The sequence below is a fragment of the Cervus canadensis genome, chromosome 17 (assembly GCF_019320065.1).
Source record: "Cervus canadensis isolate Bull #8, Minnesota chromosome 17, ASM1932006v1, whole genome shotgun sequence".
Taxonomy (NCBI): Eukaryota; Metazoa; Chordata; class Mammalia; order Artiodactyla; family Cervidae; genus Cervus; species Cervus canadensis.
In genome coordinates this window covers 41,486,309-41,503,171 of record NC_057402.1, presented here as the reverse complement: position 1 = coordinate 41,503,171, position 16,863 = coordinate 41,486,309, and the positions used below count along the sequence as shown (strand labels likewise).

General features: G+C 49.4%; 1 protein-coding gene across 3 annotated transcripts in view; it reads left to right on the top strand.

Annotated features, from left to right (window-relative positions):
• Window positions 1–16,863, top strand: part of LOC122454886 (cell migration inducing hyaluronidase 1) — a 160,839-nt gene that overhangs the window by 71,536 nt on the left and 72,440 nt on the right. The window contains exon 1 of one of the 3 annotated variants that reach the window (XM_043489573.1): window positions 15,590–16,418. The exons of 1 other annotated variant lie outside the window; for it this stretch is intronic. The gene's annotated coding sequence lies outside the window, so the exon portion shown is untranslated. Of the gene's footprint in view, window positions 1–15,589; window positions 16,419–16,863 lie in introns of those variants that run through there. One more of the 3 variants, XM_043489571.1, reaches the window with a different exon arrangement.

The window sequence follows — 16,863 nt, the reverse complement described above, 5'->3', positions numbered from 1 at the left end:
TGAGACCCAGGTTCAATCCCTAGGTCAGGAAGATCCCCTGAAGAAGGAAATGGCAACCCACTCCAGTATTCTTGCCTGGAGAATCCCATGGACAGAGAGGAGCCTGGCAAGCTACAGCCTATGGGGTCTCAGAGTCGGACATGGCTGAAGCGACTTAGCCTGCACACATGCAGCCAGAACAAAGACAGTGGCTTGAAAACCAGACAGTTTGGACCCTAGAAGAGACATATCACCTACCCATTATGTGAATTTGGACAAATCGCTCGACCTCTGGAATATGGGGAGGGGTGGGCTAGTTAGTAAGTAAAGAAATAGCCCAACGTCTGGCGCATAGGAGACATTCAGTGTATCGTTTGAAGCAGAGTCAGAATCTTTGGGATTCAGTGGCTGTTTTCTATATTGATTTTTGGAAATTGGAGAGGTACACATAATAACTAATAGCAGTAATGGAATTAGTCAAGTCTTGAGGAAGGCAGTTTATTTTTATGGCACCAGAAATGTTCTGACTGGCCTACGGTCATTTCCTCTGGCACCATCTTCCTTTGTACTGAAACATGTTTAAAAAAAAAAATCTTTTGTCCCATTCAAAGAAGGGCCTGACTCCTCTGCTTTCATGTCATAGCATACTCTGAGGAATATTCTCATTCCCTTCCTTTTACCTTTTTGTGCCAGGGCCCTGGAGAAGAGCCAGGCAAGGTGGTGCTTATCTTGTTTGCAGTCCTCAAAGAGAGAGAAGACAAAGTGTGTGCTCTGCTAAGTGTCTGGAATCCGTTTATTTGATTTTTGGCTTGTCTTTGTTCCAACATGAATTGAACTGTAAACAAGCGGGAGCAGCTCCTAGTAGGTGCTGAAATAGCTGAGCAGTGAAATGCCCCCAGTGGCCCTCACGCACGTCTGCCATCTCCATGAATCTTGCTAGGCTCACTCCTGTCCAGTCCTGGGATACAGAGACAGACAGGGGGCACTGCATCCCCTATCAATGCAAAGTCTTGACCACCAGAAGTGGGGTTGTAGCCGCACAAGAGAGTCAGTGGGAATAGGGTAGAAATCCATGCAGAAAACAGTGCTGTGCAAGATTCAAGGCCCATTTAAGACCTTAGGAGGGCAACACCAGATCGTTCTTTTATGGGCTGACAAACTAAGACTCTTTTGTTGCAAGTAACAGAAATTAAATTTGAGCTAAATTTAGCAAAAATGAAAAAAAAAACAGAAGGGTTGGATTTCTTGTAAGGACACAGGGTGTCTGCTAGAATCTAAAGCAGATATAAAGCCAAACCTCAAGAAGGGAGGGACTGGACGAAAAGAAAATGAATCAGCTTAGCTTTGGTCAGTTGTCGTCCCCCCGCCCCCTCCCCACCAGTCCAATCAGTCTGATCTAGGATCTGGGACTTCTTTATATATATATATATATATATATATATATATATATATATATATAATTTTATTTATATATTTAGGATGTGCCAGATCTTTATGGGGCTTCCCTGGTGGCTTGGATGGTAAAGAATTCACCTGCAATGCAGGAGATGCTGGTTTGATCCCTGGGTCGGGAAGATCCCCTGGAGAAGGGAATGGCAACCCACTCCAGTATTCTTGCCTGGACAATTTCATGGACAGAAAAGCCTGGTGGGCTACAGTCCATAGGGTCGCAGAGAGTCAGACACGCCTGAGCAACTCACACTTTCACTGTCAGTTGGATCTTCACTGCTGCTTGGGCTTTTCTCTGGTTGCGGAGAGTGGGGGCTACTCTCTAGTTGCAGCGCACAGGCTTCTCATGGCCATGGCTTCTCTTGTTGCAGAGCATGGGCACTGGGGCATGTGGGCTTCAGTAGTTGCAGCAAGAGGGCTCAGTAGTTGTGGCACATAATAGGGACTGGATGCATGGACAGGTTGACTCATATGAAATTACTATTTCTGAGGTTCAATATGGTTGAATAGCACCAATTTCATATTGTTCAACTGAACAGAGACATGTGCATGTTGAATTGCACTGGGACCTGGCTTTGAATCTTCATGACGAAACTTGGGGCAAATCGTGGGTTCCATGGGTTTGAAGGTCCTTCCTGACTCCAAGGTGCTGGAAATACAACTTCCAGGTTGAATCCTAGGGGCAACAGTTGGAGGCAAGAAGAAGCTTAGCCATCAGAGAGCTCTGGGTCAGATGCCAGCCGGGCACGACCCCTGCTTGTGCAGGCCCTGGGTGAGTCAGGTAGACCTGCCCTGAGTTGATAGCACCACCTCCTCTCTGAGCCAACTCCCTCCCATTTAATGGTGAAAAAGCAAGGGGTAACTTTTTCCAAATGAAGCTTCTGGAAGATCTTAGGCAGCACAGCCAAACTGGGCTGAACCCAGGCCAGCATCCTGGGCTGCAGCTCAGCTCAGCAGAGGAAACCAGAGCCTGAGGTGAGTGCTCTTCCTGGCTGGGAACCAGGTGTGGGCGGCAGCTGAGGGCCCAGGGGACATTTCAGGCTCTGTGCAGTCCCTCCCCTTGAACTCCATCTTCAGTAGCACCCATCTGGCAAGAGGCCCGGGACTGACCCGCATGCATGCCCGGGGTCCTGACTTCTCAGGGCAAGACTCTCAGAAGCATTCTGTCTGAAAGAGTGTCCGCTGTTTTCAGCAGATATGAATCAGTCACTGTTCTGCCCTTTCTGAGAGCACAGCTAGGAATGGAGGGTAGATTTTACAGCATGCTAACTGAAGAGCAGAGGCTTGCCTAAGCTCTTTGTGTACATTCTCTCTCTTAATTCTCTCAAAACCTGCTTTAGATGGAAGGGGCTGACAGCCTTGTGTGCTGGAAAGGAATCTTAACCTAGAGCACTGAGCAGAGAGCATTTGAATGGGAAACGGGAATACAGAAAGAGGAAAGAATAATCCACAAGGTACTATCATAAAATATTCTTGAGTCACTCCAAGGTTAAGAAGAAACCACAGAAATATCCCAGAATTTCAGAGCCCCTTAGTGGATGGTAGGTCTTCCCTCGTGGCTCAGACAGTAAAGAATCTGCCTGCAATTCAGGAGACCCGGGTTCAATGGCTGGATTGAGAAGATCCCCTGGAGAAGGGAATGGCAACCCATTCCAGTATTCTTGCCAGGGAAATCTCATGAACAGAGGAGCCTGGCAGGGAACAGTCCATGGGGTCACAGAGAGTCAGACACAACTGAGCAACTACCACTTTCGGCAGTCCTAAGAACTGAACTATAGATTCATGTAACAGTGTGCATGAATCCCAGAGGTGTTCAAAGGAAAAAAAGGTTCACCCGAAAGACTGCATCTTGGATAATTCCTTTTATATGATCTTCTAGAACAGGCAAAACAAATCTGTGGTTGGGTTCTGGTATTTCTCTGCTAGAGCAGTGGCTGCCTCTTGCGAAAGGGAATTAACTCAGACAAGGCACGAGAGAACTTTCTAGAGGAATGGTAATGTTCTGTGCCTTAGTTGGTGCTTGGGTGATGCGGGTATATGCATCTGTCAAAACTCAGCAAACCTGCACTTAAGATTGGTGTGCTTCATTACGTATAAACTTTACCTCAAAAGGTTAAAAAAATTAGGTAAATATTGAACTATTTTATTAACTAACTGCATGCTGAAGCAGTTGAGGGGTAGTGTACCAGTGCTTACAATTTGCTTTGAAATGCAACTATAAAAATAAGGTTGATTTATTGGAATATTACTTAGCCATAAAAAGGAATGCATTTGAGTCAGTTGTAATGAGGTGGATGAGCCTAGAACCCACTATACAGAGTGAAGTAAGTCAGAAAGAGAAAGAAAAATATCATATTCTAACACATATATACAAAATCTAGAAAAATTGTACTGAAGAATTTATTTACAGGGCAGCAATAGAGAAACAGACATAGAGAATAGACTTAAGGACATGGGGAGAGGGGAGGAGAGGGTGAGATGTACGGAAAGAGTAACCTGGAAACTTACATTACCACATGTAAAATAGATAGCCAATGGGAATTTGCTATATGGCTCAGAAAAATTAAGCAAGGGCTCTGTATCAATCTAGATGGATGGGATGGGGAGGTAGATGGGAGGGAGGTTCAAAAGGGAGGGGATATATGTATACCTATGGCTAATTCATGTTGAGGTTTGACAGAAAACAACAAAATTCTGTAAAGCAATTATCCTTCAATAAAAAAATAATTAATTAAAAAATAAGGCTGATTTCTGGATGGATAGAGAGATGGATGAATAGATAGCTATGCGATAAGGCAAATAGAGCAGCATCTTGTTAGTAGCATTTAGGTCGTGGGTATGTTGCTGTTTGCTGTGAAATTCTTTCAACGTGGCTGTGTTTGAAATTTTTCATAGTATGTTGGGGACATGCAATGATGTGGAGCCCTGGGGTCCCCTAGTGGTGAAGCAGAGGGGGTCCCCAGAGCTCAGAGCTTGTCCTAGAGCTCCTCCCAGCAGGCACCATCCACCATTTTTCCATCCTTATTCACCGCGTCACAGCTCTCATGTGGGACCCAGTTCTGAATAAGCACAAAAATACACATCTCCCTGGCTCTTCCTTTACAGAAAAACAAAAACAAAAAACAAAACCAGAGGCCCAGAGGAGCCTTGCCCAAGTTCTCCCAGGACTGCTGATTTCTAGTCATTTCTCCACATCAGGTTTATAGGAGCCCATTTGCCCCCCAAGATCACAGGCTTTTGTTTCCTAGCCTGGAGCATTGAATCACACCTGTGTGCAGGAGTACAGGTAACCGATCCCAGGCGTGAGGAGTCAGTGACACATGAGGCAGTAAAACAAACCTGGGCTGGGACTCCGCCTGGCGTCAGCTCCCTTATGTGTATTTGAAGTCATAGGAAACCAGAGCAGTTTCTACAAATAAATAACCCAGAGAGAGACAAGCCCCTCAGATCAAAGGAGGACTCTGGCCCAAACTTGAACCAAAACCAAGCATGCTCTCTCGACTCCAATCTGGCGGGCAGAGAGAGGAGTGGAGAAGGCCTATCGGCTGTGCAAACATTCCCCGTCTCTGCCCTTCCTGGGTTTGTGTGAGCCTGAGAACAGGAGCCGGGAGGAAGGCTGCGCTCTCTGAACTGCGGCCAGGCCCTGCCTCAGGACATTCCAGCCTGGCTTCCAGACACAGCAGGTGCCAGCACATTGGGCTCTTGTTGTGTCCGAACCTAGGGGGCTCCCCCATGGGCCGCACGCTAGTCTCAGGGTTCTCACATCAGCCCTCTGGGGCCCCTGGCCCTTTGTGGAAACTTTCACAGCCCACCTCCCTTGTCCTAAGTCTGGTGGCCCTGATGGACCACTAAATATTGGGCTTCCCAGGTGGCATAGTGGTGAAGAATCTGCCTGCGGAGCAAGAGATGTGGGTTCCATCCCTGGGTTGGGAAGATCCCCTAGAGGAGGGCATGGCAACCCACTCCAGGATTCTTGCCTGGAAAATCACATAGACAGAGAAGCCTGGCAGGCTATAGTCTGTAGGATTACAATGGGTTGGACACACCTAGCAACTAAACAGTAACAATGAGAACCTACTGTACAGCGCGGGGAGCTCTTCTCAGTGCTCTGTGGTGATTTAAATGGGAAGGAAATCCAAAGAGAAGGGGATTGTGTATACACGTAGCTGGTTCACTTTGTTGTGCAGCAGAAACTAACACAACACCGTAAAGCAGCTTTACTCCAATGAAAATTAATTTTAAGAAAAGGGCAGGGGTTTCCATCAGTTGTTGTTCTGCAAATAGTTGTGATTCTGGTGTGCCCATGAGAGGAGACTAACTCAGGGTCTTTGTGGTCTGCCTTCCTGGCTGACTCCATCTGGGCTTTAACTGAGACCCGAGGATTAGTGGAATGGAGGATAGCATTCCAAGGACTGTATGCAAAAAAGCCCTGGGGCAGGAAGGGAGCTTGGCTTCTTCAGAGGAAATGAAGAAGTAGCCATGGGGGCGGGAATGGAGCCTGGTGTGAGAGCATGTTGATGAGGAGGCTAGGCTGTGCGGGGCTGGACGAGGAGCTTGGATTTCATCCTACATTCGATCGGAGCCATTAGAGGGTTTTACACCTAAACGTGTCATGCTTTGGCACACTGGCTCGTCTGTGGGTGATGGACTGGTGTGGGGGTGGGAAGCAGGCTGCTAGGTGGTTCTTGTGGAATCCGACAGAAAAGTCCTGGACCATGGTGGTGGCAGTGACTCTCTTTTTTCCTAATGTGAGTCACCCTTCCTAGGGACATACAGGTTTCGGGGGAGGGCATGCACAATTGGATAAAGGAAATCTCTTTTCCCAGAAAACTCATTTGAGGCCTTGTCAATGAAAATGGACATTTTATGAGAGCAAAGAGACTTGTAAGAATCAACCTTCATCTTGCCCTCCCCTTTGGGCTCCTTAGGATTGTTTTTCCATAGCAAATGTCAGAGACACAGCTCAAGTTGGCCTAACCAAAAAGGAACTTCTTTGGCTCAGGTAGCTGAGAAGTCCGGGGACAGCACTAGCTTCAGGCAGAGTTGGATCCGGGTGCTCAAATGCTGTCTCTCTCCAGGGCTAGGTTCTGCCTGCTCTGTACAAGCTTCATTGTCAGGCAGGTTCTCCCTGCACTGAAGCCAGGATGGCTCCAGCAGTTCCAAGCTTGTCAGCCACGGTAGGATGAGAACCAGCTTTCCCATTAGTTCTTTGTCTCGGGTCATGTGACCACCCCTGAACCAATCACAACAGCCAGGGAGCTGAGCATGTTCATTTGCCAGGCTGGGTCACATGTCTACCTAGGGATCCAAGGTGACTGAATGAGCCCCACTTGAACCACAGGGACTGAGAGTGAGGGAAGATGTAGTTCCCTGTAGGGTGGTGGTGGTGGTTGTTCCATCACTCGGTCATCTCCAACTCTTTGTGGCCCCATGGACGATAGCCCACAAGGCTCCTCTGTTCTCCACTGTCTCCTGGAGTCTGCTCAAATTCATGTCCATTGAGTCAGTGGTGCTATTTACCCATCTCATCCTCTGCCACCCCCTTCTCCTCCTGCCCTCAATCTTTGCCTTCATTCATGGACCTAACATTCCAGGTTCCTATGTAATATTGTTTCTTTACAGCATCAGACTTTACTCTCACCACCAGATACATCCACACGTGAGCATTGTTTCTGCTTTGGCCCAGCTGCTTCATTCTTTCTGAAGCTACTAGTAATTGCCTTCACTCCTCCCCAGTAGTATATTAGACACCTTCTGACTTGAGGGGAACTCATCTTCTGATGTCATATCTTTTTGCCTTATCATACTGTCCATGGGTTCTCCAGGCAAGACTGCTGGAGTGGATTGCCATTTCCTCCTCTCATGGATCACGTCTTGTCAGAACTCTTCACTATGATCCGTCCATCTTGGGTGGCTCTGCACAGCATGGCTCCTAGCTTCCCTGAGTTTTACAAGCCCCTTTGCCGCAACAAAGTTGTGATTCATGAAGGGGTCCCTATACAGCAGGTCCTTTTTAAGCCAGCCCCACCTGATTGGATAATTGATGAAGCACTGAGCCAGGTGGGTCCTGCTGTGACTAGAGGCATTGTCTCTGTTCTAGGTGTGTGGTCTCCTGCCATCCTCTATCTTCCCTATTTAGCTCCAGCTCCTGACCTCGTGCTCCACCCAGCACTGTCCCCCTGGTGGGTCCCTCTGCCTGGATTCCTCCCAGAACCCACCTTCAGGTGTTACCTTCTCAGTGAGAACTTCCCTAACCATCCAGATAAATCAGCAGCTTCTCCTCACCTCATCTGCTTGACTTTTCTCTATGGCTCTTGACACCATCAAACACATACAGGATGCTCTTATTTGTTCTTTATTCTTTCTCTGCTCCCACCCACCCACAGTAGACTAAGCTCTAACCCAACCCAGGGCAGGGTCTTTTCCTGAGTGGTTTCCTCTGTAGTCCAGCGTCTAGAACCAGCATACAGGAGGCCCTCAATAAATATGTGTTGGATTCACCCAACTCCAATAGAGTCCTCTGGGCCGCAATCTGGTTCTCCCCTGTCCCTCCCCTCTGTCTCAGCCAGCATTATCCTTATAAAATACTTGTGTTCCCCTGGCTCCTCTGCTCTGCCAGTGTCCCCCACCCTCCACCCAAGCTTTCAGGATAAAGTCCAGACTCCTGAAAGTCACTCTGAAGGTGTTTCAGGTCTCGCGCTCTGTTGTCTCTGCCTCAGCTCGGGCTGCACCCTCGCCCTTATTTAGCATGGATTTTCTGCTCTTTGAAACAAAGGTATTTGTGGGATCGAGCCAAAGCATCTTCCTGTGGAGGATGGATAGGAGGGGGCCAGCAGATATCCCAGGAGGTGGTGGTGGTGGTGGTGGGGCTGGGGCATTTTCACAGCAATCTTTCTGGAGTCTCAGACTCAAGTGGGCACATCTAGGGGGCAACTGCAGGTCAGGAGAAGTGCCACACCAACTGCTGATGCTAGTATTTTAGGTTAAAAAACACAGCAGACAAAGTATTTGTGGCTAAAATCACTTATCCAGCTAGGACAGTGGCCACCACCCACTGGGAAGGTGTGGAGTCCGCGGTCTGACACAGGCAGCTCCATGTTCTGACTCTGTCCTGGGAGGGGATCCCCTTTGAGGGTCGCTGGATTCTGTGATCAGGCTGCTCTGAGCACCACCTGACTTTCCAGCTGCCAGCCTCGGGGGTACACAGGGCTCTGACGGCTATACCTCGGGGCATTTGCCCGGGACATGGTGTAAAGGACCAAAGCCCCATAGCCAGGCAGCATCCCTCCCTGATGAGCTTTCCTTCGGCAAGGAGAGGAGAGTCAGCTGGTGGGGCTACTGTGCCTTCTGTGGTTTGTGACCTGCAAAGCCAGAGTTGGGACCCAGCTCAACTTGTCCTTGATGTGGCAGTTCCTGGCTTCCCAGGGGGCTCTAGTGGTAAAGAATCCACCTGCCAATGCAGGAGACAAGCGTTCAATCTGTGGGTCAGGAAGATCCCCTGGAGAAGGAAATGGCAACATATTCCAGTATTCTTGCCTGTGAAATCCCATGGACTGGCAGGCAACAGTCCATGGGGTCGCAAAAGAGTCAGACACAACTTAGCGACTAAGTCACAACGACCTGTCCCCTCAAACCTACTTACATCTATTGATGTATCTACTGATGTATAAGGAGACGAGAGAGGCTGAGGAGGCTGGGGTGGGCTGGTGGAATGTACCCTGTCTTTCCAGGTGGGGATTGCTTATCTGTGGCCCCATCTGATGAACTGGTAAGACCAGATATGCCCAGTGGCAAGGAAGGGCAATCTTGGGAGGCTCCTGGGAGACCAATCTTGTAATGGCAGAAAGCATCAAGTGCCCTGCAAACTCAATGTTGGGGCCAAAGGGACAAGGTAGCCTAGGCCAGCTGGCCTAGCAGGGTTCTCTCTCCCCACACCTGTATACATGGAAAGAACTAGGACACCAGGACACTTGGGTTATTATTATAATTATTTTTTATCTTTTGGCCATGCCACATGGAGTGCGGGATCTTAGTTTCTCGACCAGGGATGGAATCCATGCCCCCTGCATTGGCAGCCTGGAGTCTTAACCGCCAGACCACCAAGGAAGTCCTGGGTTACTTTTAGAGTAGGCATTGCCCTCTCCAGAGAGCTCTGGGTTTGCTGGAAGAAGCCAGGATCCTTGGCTGCAGCCTCTGGGCACCTCAGGCAGTGGCAGAGGCAGGCTGGCCTTGGACTTGGTGAGTCTTGGGAGAAGCACCCATATCAGTAATCTGACTTCCTCCATGATCATAGGGGAGAAAACCAGTTTTAACCAACAAGGGCCTATTGTAGAGCACAGGGAACTCTGCTCAATGTCATAAGGCAGCCCGGGTGAGAGGGGAGTTTGGGGGAGAATGGATACATGTGTATGTGTGGCTGAGTCCCTTCGCTGTCCACCTGAGGCTGTCACAGCACTGTTAATCGGCTGTGCATGTCGTTTCAGTCGTGTCTGATTCTCTGCAGCCCCATAGACTGTTGCCCACCAGGGTCCTCCGTCCATGGGATTCTTCAGGCAAGAATAATGAAGTGGGTTGCCATGCCCTCCTCCAGGGGATCTTCCTAAACCAGGGATTGAACCTGTGTCTCTCAAGTCTCTTGCATTGGCAGGCGAGTTCTTTTACCACTAGCACCACCTGGGAAGACTTTAATCAGCTATACTCCAATACAAAATAAAAAGGTTTAAAAAAGAGAAAACCAGTTTTAAGAGGGAAGTTACTCTTTTTTTCCTCAATTGAGGGCAAGCCTTAAAAGGATGTTTTGAAAAAGAGTTATAATTTAAAAACATGTTAGCTTGTTCAGTGCCTCCAGTTTCTGCTTCAGCACTCCCACCTGTTTTTTCAGAGAGCATTGGACACAGAGCCCAAAGTCACAGAGCAGGCAAACCGCCAAGTGGGTTGTTCCTCCAGCAGTCTCTGGGCAAAGCCATTTGCTCATTGTCCACTGTGTGCTGGGTTGTAGGAAAGAAAAATGGGTTTATGTAGTGGCCACCTTTCAGGAGCCTGTAGCCCAGTGTGGAAGACATTGAGGTGCTCCAAAGATAGAATGAGAGAATTTAAAGAAAGGTTTGATCAGTAAGCTGTGGATGAAGAGGAAGAAGCAATTGTGGTAGACTTCAGGGCCAGGGGCGAATTCCTCAGGGGAGGTAGAAAGGGAAACCTAAAACAAACTGCCAATCTCCAAAGGTCAAGTGTGGCAGCTGGAAGCATGGCAGCAGAGAAAAAACATTTTAGTCAAGGAATTAACAGAGCATGCTCGAGTCCATCAGTGGTCAGCAGGAAGTTGGTGTAACAGTCTGGGACCAAGAACAAGTCTGCTTTCTTCTTTTTTTTTTTTCTAATATTTATTTGACTGCGCGAGGTCTTAGTTGCAGCATGCAGAATCTTTAGTTGCAGCATGTGAACTCTGAGTTGTGGCATGTGGGATCTAGTTCCTGAACCAGGGATCCAACCCAGGCCCCCTGCATTGGGAGTGGGGAAACTTAGCCACTGGACTGCCAGGGGAGTCCCACACAGATCTGCTTTGAGTACTATTTCCTTCTCCCCCTTTGCCACCTTCCCAATAGACCCCCTCACCCCACAGGTGCTGTGTCTTCATCCATGGAATCTTTCAGAAGAGTGGTAATTTAATACTGGGCAGTGTCAATAAGTCATCTTTTATTTATTTATTTTTGTCTCCCTCCTCTTCCCTTTTGGGAGCTCTGTTTTGCTTGAATCTGAGCCATAAGCCAAGCCCTTGTGAAATAAAACATGAACCAAACAACCAACCCAAAGGACTTCCTCCTCCTGGGTCTCAGAGGGGACAGCCATCTCCCCTACCTTGCCAAAAATCTTTAACAGAATAATAATAATTACTTATTTGGCTGAGCTGGGTCTTAGTTGGCACTCAGGGTCTTAAGTTGTGACATGAAAACTCTTAGTTGCATGTGTGGGATCTTAATTCCCCAACCAAGGACTAAACCTGCGCCACCTGCATTGGAAGGCGGATTCTTAACCACTGGACTGACAGGGAAGCCCCTCATACTTTTTCTAATAAGAAAGCTATTTTAGGACCCAAGACTCTGGCCTGCCTGTTTGCCACACTTCACATTGTCCAGGCAGAACTTTTGCCCAGGGCCCAGGGTGGGGCGTCCACTAGGTCATATTTGTGTTTTTCCCCCAGCTCCATAAACACATCACTCCACTGGCCTGGAGTTTCCTTTGTAAAGTCCTCTGTGTTGAACTTTTGAGAAAGCATTTTTGTGTAGCGGTATCTCTCAGGGAATGGCATAGCACTACCCATTTGTCAGTCAAAGAGGTAAAAATCCCATTTAGTAAGTCAAGCCAATGATTGGCTGCATCAGGCATTGAATGGAAACCAGACAGGAATGATGGTGATAAACTGACATATGGCAGCTTACAGTCCAGCAGACCACTCACTGTCCCTGTATCTCTCTATCCGTCTAGTAACCTTGAAAGGAAGCTGCAAGGATTCCCCCATTTTACAGCTGAGGAAATGGAGGCTTTATGGTTAAATGAATGGCAACGTTCACCCACGGCTCCTAAATGGGAGATCTGAGGCTTAAATTTGGATCTTGTCACACAGCCTGCATGCTCAGTCAAGGCACTGTTAAGCATTCCTGAGGTTGACACTTAACTGGTGGTTGACAAGTGTCTCTGGACTGAGTTGTTCTCTAAACTGGTGGTTCTTGAGCAACATCAGAATCCCTGGAGGGCTTGTTAAAACAGATGGCTGGCCCACCCCTGGAGTTTGAATCAGTCGGTCAGTAGGTCTGCAGTGGGGCTCAGAATCTGAGCTTCTAAAAGGTGGAGTCAAGGATGCCACCATAAAAACTGTTGCTCTGAACCTTCTTGAAGCTCGCTCTAGTTTGATCTTCTAAACCACTCTGAGTATCGAGGCTCTAAACTGGAAGTTTCTACAATGATGGAAATGTTGTAGATCCATGCACCCAACATGGTTGCTGTTGTTTAGTAGCTAAGTTGTGTCTGACTCTCTTTGCGACCTCATGGACTGTAGCCTGCCAGGCTCTTCTGTCTATGGGTTTATTCAGGCAAGAATACTGGAGCGGGTTGCCATTTGCTCCTCCAGGGGATCTTCCTGACCCAGGGATCAAGCCCCTATATCTTGCCTCTCCTGTAGTAGCTGGTAGATTCTTTACCTCTCGGTAGCCACTAGCTACCAGTGGTGATCAAACTCTTAAAAGTGCCTAGCATGACCAAGGAATTGAGTCTTAACTGTCTGATTTTAATTTAAATGTCCATAGCCACACATGACTTGCTGCCAGTGTATTGGACAGCCTAGCTCTAAACCAAAGGGCAAGTTAAATATGTCAATGCGGCTCAGTTGTTTACTCCAGTGTTTAATCTCCAATAAGTCATTGAGGAACTCTTCATTAGGGAACATCTGGTTTGCAGAAGAGTGAGGCTCATCATTTAGACTGCGATGCCTGATGCAGAGGCTGATGGGACTTCGGGATCCCTGTGGGGGCAGGGATCTCACTTCCTTTTCCACCAGGACCAGTGCAGTGCCCACTTGTGGGATGCATAGACCATGTGTGTTACATGAACAGGAAGGGAGACTGGTTACAGACCTGCCTTCCTACCTGCTGTGATGGTGGAAGGCTTTGACGCTCCCAGCCGACTTGGTGATGAGATGAGAGATCTGGGTGTGATGCCACAGCAGGACCTGACAGGATTTGTTCAGATATTCTTGGGGATGGGAGTGGTCTGTGATGGTGAAGTTCTCTCATCACAAGAAACTCTCCTCTTTGGCTCTGCAGGTGGCTCCCCATTGGGGATTTCCCCTCTCAGAGGAGGTATTTTGTTTGGGGAAGATAATTTTAAGACTTTATGGAAGTATAAAGGGTTCCTGAGGCAAGTGTTTACTATCCAAACTGTGACTAAAAGCAATGCCCCAGTTGAAACAGGGGCTAAAACAGAAATGGACCCAGTCTTACCTCTCCCTTTCCACCCAAATGAGCAGGGTGTCCGGGAAGGTGGCGTGTGCCCCATTATTTGGAGTCAGATGGCAATTCTCTGATCCATTTACTGCTCCTGATTATAAGCAACAATCTTCTGCACTGTGGATCTCAGTTTACTCATCTGTAAAATGGGAGGGTGGGACTGCATGAGATCCTTGCTACTCAAAGCATGGCTCACAGCCCAACAGCAGAGGCAGCCTCGCTTGGGAGCTGGTTGGAAATGCAGAATCAGATCCCACCCCAGACCCACGGAATGAGAATCCTCATTTTAACAAATTCTCCACATGGTTCAGCTGCACAGCCAAGGGCTGACTGGAAAGGGTCTCTGATCCCATCAGCTCCTACATTCTGTGAGCTTGATGCTAACTGGCAAGTCGCTTGGTGGTGGTGGTAGTTTAGACGCTAAGTCATGTCTGACTCTCTGTGACACCATGGACTGTAGCCCACCAGGCTCCTCTGTCCATGGGATTCTCCAGGCAAGAATGCTGGAGCGGGTTGCCATTTCCTTCTCTAGGGGATCTTCCCACCCCAGGGATCAAACCCAGTCTCCTGCATTGCAGGCAGATTGTTTACCATCTGAACCACCAGGAAAACCCTCCTAGTTTTTGGTAGTATTATTGTTCCCATTTTAAAAATGAGACAGCTAAGGCCCAGAGAGGTTGAATGACTTATCTAAGGTCACATGGCTGTTGAGAGCTGGAACTCAGAGCAGGTTCTTAGAGTTCATCTCCCAGACTCTTTCTCCCTTGATAGCAAGCATCCTTCATACCAGCAGCTCCCACCACTTGCGTACTGACCACTGGTCAGTCAGCGTACTGGTCAGGCCCAGAGCTTTACTATCTTCTATAGAGCCTCTCGTTTGATCCTCAGGTGAGGATCAAAATGACCTTGGAGTTTAAGAGGCATTATTTCAGTTTTACGGGTTAAAAAAAGCAAGGCCTGAGTGGTCAAATGGTTTTCCTGATCTTGAGCTGCATGGCTGGCCTGGAGGCCTCTGGGGCCTGTGCTCCAGGTCCCCACAGTGTCTTGTTGGTCTGAGCCGAGCCTAGGTTTGCGGAAAATGAGACTCGCCTTGGTGAGATGTGACAGAGAGTGACGGCTGTCCCTGTGCTGTCCCATCGCCCAAACCAGCTTCCAGGTCCCCCTGCAGCCCTACTGCACCTCCCCACACACACTCTCTCCCGCTCCCCACCCCCCACCCCGGGCCCCACCCCTCAACGCTTACTCTGAGCCTACCCCTCCTCCTTCTCCTCCCTCTCTTCATGGTAATCCCTAAAGAGAGTTTGGCTTCTGCAGGCTGCAGGTTCTGCAGGCTGCAGGTTCTGCAGGCAGCAAGGGCCTGCCTCCCCTCGGGGGCGGGGATGCTGTAGGGTATGGACCTGCTAATGCTGCTCCTCTTGGGGTTCAGGGGTCTCTGTGGAGGCTCGAATAACCCCGTGTTCCTCTTCTCCTTCAGGTGGTGGCTTCTACTACCCCAGGGCAGCTGGAGGAAGAACAGAGTCCCCGCCCGGGCCGAGTGATGGCAGCGAGGAGAGGCAGAGACTGCCAGGGGCAGGCGACGCCCTGCCCCTCCGCGTTCCTGGGAGGCCTGGCAGACACTCGGAGCTCCAGCTGGATAGAGTGGGGGAGCCGAGCTTCTGGAAAACTTTAGCTTGTTATTGTGAAGCCTTGTGAAGCAGGGTGTCCTGGAGTGCCAGTCGTTCCTCTTGCACACAACTCTCTACCCAAGGCGCTCACCGTGCTCTGCAAGGAAGGGGCCAGCTCACGACCAGCAGGACCCAGCCAGGCTCCAGCCAGCAGCTCCCTGAGGAAGCTTCTAGCATTGTTAGCCAACTTGTGTGCTTCCCAGGCCTTCCGCGGCTGGGCACCGTTTCCAGACCCTATCTTGCCAGCTGGAGAAGCCAAGTCCAGCTCCCGCTGCCAGAGAGCTTTCAGCGGCCAAGTGGAAAAGCTGGCCTCCTCCCCTTGGGAAGAAGTCCCAAGTGAAATTTGAGAACCTTTGGGATGCATATCAACGGGACCTTTCTCCATGTTTCTGTGCTCAGGGCCCTGGAAGCCACTCAGGGGGCACAAAAGCCTGGAGGACCACCCCACCCTTCCCCTGGCAATGTGGGGTCATGAGCTCTTTGAGGCGGGGGGTGGGGAGGGGGGCGCGGGTTGCGGTTCCCTCTGCCTCCAGTGCTTCAGACACAGCAGATCTGTTTCACGTTAGGAGAAACGTTTTGAGCATTACCCTGCCAGGTGGAATTGTTTTTACATCCATCCTGAAACTGACAATTTTTGTCTCTGAAATGGCCTAGGCTGTAATCAGAAGGTGTCAGGGCCACAAGTCCCTGTATCCCATGGGGAGTCAAGGCCCAGAGAAGCACATGCCTGGGTGAGGGTCACCCAGCAGTTAAGGTTGGAGGAGTGCCCACACCCAGATTGCTTCCCATCCCCCGGGCACCACCCTGCTCAGTGCCGGCCACATTCCTCTCCTAGCTCATGGCCCGAAGTTCAGCTTCATGAAGCCCCAGAATGGCCTGGGGCTTCTTAGCAGCAAAGAGCAAGTCAGTTTTAGTTTTGCTGAACAGGTGTAGGCTCGAGAACCGGGCCCTGGCTTTCCCTGAGGACCACAAGACACTCCTGTCTCCAGCATCCCCTTCTTTCTCTTGCAAAAGCGTGCAAACAGACACTCCTTTTCTGGGGGCCACTGGGAGAAGGGCACCGTTCGATGCCCCACTTCAGCGGCTCTGTTGAGGTGACTAGAATGGGTCCTGTTGTTCTCTCCAGGTCAGGCCAGGGCCAGGCAGGGTGCCTGCCAGGAGGACACCGTGGACATTGATGCTGAGAGCACTGCGCCTCCCTCCCCCAGCCTCCCCAGTGCACCTGTGCAGGAGAGACCAGGCTCAAGGCCAGGGCGCTCTGTCTCAGACCCTGCTGCTTACTCCGACTCACTGAACTCACACAAAGCACTTCACCTGGAGCTGGGAGGCCAGGGATGATCAGGTTTATCCCTGAGCTGGTTCAGAGGCAGGAGCCTGCGTGGCATGAGAGACATCTGGCCTGTTCCTCTGTGTGGGAGAATATCTGTTTGTTTTCAGGCTCCGGGGAGGATCTAAGGACATGGCCAGGGGAGCGGGAGCAGGCTGCTCTCCCAGCCTCGTTTACATACTCTAGTGTGCAACAGAGCACTCGAGGACGGAGATCTTTCTCCAAGAGTGTTATATTCTGAAAGGAGCATCAGGCATCTTTTTCTTTTTTTTTTAAGTTCCTGTCTTGAGGATTACCTAGACAAATTCCCATAGTCAGCTTCTGTCTGAGTAAAAACAAAAGAAAAAGTGGCTTTCATAAAATAGAAATGAAATAAAATTAATTTAATTTGTCACACAGAAAAATAAATCCAGAGTCTAGGGCTGTTTCAATTCTCCATGGGGTC